Source organism: Canis lupus, chromosome 1 (assembly GCF_048164855.1).
Source record: "Canis lupus baileyi chromosome 1, mCanLup2.hap1, whole genome shotgun sequence".
Classification (NCBI taxonomy): Eukaryota; Metazoa; Chordata; class Mammalia; order Carnivora; family Canidae; genus Canis; species Canis lupus.
Genome location: NC_132838.1, coordinates 102,831,750 through 102,833,833, shown reverse-complemented (window position 1 = coordinate 102,833,833; position 2,084 = coordinate 102,831,750).

Sequence of the window (2,084 nt, the reverse complement as noted above, 5' to 3'; positions counted from 1 at the left end):
TGCTCTGACTGCTGTATACACTCACATCTCAGTCTGCATCCATCATGAGATGTGCATTGTTGATCTAATAATATCCTTTCAGGAAAAAAAAAAAAAAAAACGGGGCACCTAGGTGGCTCAGTGGTTGAGCATCTGCCTTCAGGGCCCTGGGATCGAGTATCGCCTCAGGCTCCCCATAGAGAGCCTGCTTCTTTCTCTGCCTGTGTCTCTGCCTCTCTGTGTCACTCATGAATAAATAAAATATTTAACAACAACAGAAAAAAGTAAAAGTGTACATGTAAATATAAATATAAAGTGTACATGTAAATACTAAGATATGCCTGTGTCTCCCCTTCAGAAATATCACAAAGGTAAATTTTTGAAACTAATTATTATTATTATAGGTATAAACTTTGCATCATGAACCCTGAGTGTAAGACGCATCTATGCTCCTCTGACTCCGATCATTCAGTGAGCGAGTGAGCTAGCGTGTGTCTGCAATGGCCTGGTAGAGCTTCCTCCCTCTCCCCTTTCAGCCCTCCCAGCTGGCCAAATTGGTGAGATCTGGAGCAGCTATCTTGGATCACCAGACCAAAGAATCCTCTTGAGGATGGTGGAGCAACAAGCTAGGAGGGGCAAGACAGACACTTTTCACACTTTGTGTAAAACAGGTTCTGTGCCAGCTGAGCTATTATGTGAGAAAAACTACCTTCTCTCTGATTGAAACCATTGATAATTCTGAGTCTCTCTGAAGACAGCCAAACCAATCATGGGATATTCCCAAAACATATGATGAGGTTGCAGTAGAGATGGCTAATTAATCACAGAAACCTGTCCTTCCCTTTCAAAGTATAGAATTACCCCTGGAATGCTTCTTCCTGTCCAGGGACTGCAGGTCCCAGTCTTGGTATCTGAGTGTGGCCTCGTGATTGGTTCTTATCACTAGGATGGGGGCAGAGGAACACAGACCATTTCTGAGGCACCGCTCTGTGCTCTCTTCCCTCCTGCTGACTGGATACAGAATATAACTAGGTCCTAGGGCATGGTAGAGCCCCAAGAAAACCAGGTCCCTCAGCAGCCATTTCACCCAGTGCCCAATACCCACCCAAGATTGTTCTATCATCAAGAAGCCAATATCTCATTTGTACACCCGTGTTTATAGCAGCATTAGTCACAAAACATGAAAACAAGTGGCTGACAAATAAAACAAATGTGGTTTATACATTCAGTGAAATATTATTCAGCCTTAGAGAGGAAGGAAATTGTGACACACACTACAATATGGATGAGCCTTGAGGATGTTATGCCAAGTGAAATAAGACAAATGCTGTATAATTCCACTTCTAGGGGATCCCTGGGTGGCGCAGCGGTTTAGCGCCTGCCTTTGGCCCAAGGCGCAATCCTCGACACCGGGGATCGAATCCCACGTCGGGCTCCCGGTGCATGGAGCCTGCTTCTCCCTCTGCCTGTGCCTCTGCCTCTCTCTCTCTGTGTGACTATCATAAATAAATACAAAAAAAATTTTAAAAAAATAATAATTCCACTTCTATGAAGTACCTAGAGTAGTCAAGTTCACAGAGACAGAAAATAAGCATGATGGGGCACGTGGGTGGCTCACATGGCTGAGCGTCTGCCTTCGGTTCTGGTAGCGATCCCAGGGTCCTTGGCTCAAGTTCTGCATTGGGCTCTCTACTCAGCGGGGAGTCTACTTCTCCCTCTGTCTCTGCCTCTCCCCCTGCTTGTTCTCTCTCTGTACTCTGCCTCTCAAATAAATAAATTAAATTTAAAAATAGAATGGTGATTTCCAGGGGCTAGAAGCAAGGGGGAAGATGGAGTTAGTTTCACGAGTATGGAGATTGAGCTTTGCAAGATGAAAAGAGTTCTGGAAATGAATAGCGATAGTTGCACAACAATGGGAACCAAAGAATGGTTGAAATGGTAAATTTTATGCTATGTATTTTGTATCACACTTAAAAATTTTCTGAGTAGGGGCACCTGGGTGGCTAAGTGGGTTGGGCATCTGCCTTTGGCTCACATCATGATCTCAGGGTCCTGGGATTGAGTCCCATGTTGGACTCCCTGCTGAGTGGGGAGTCTGCTTCTCC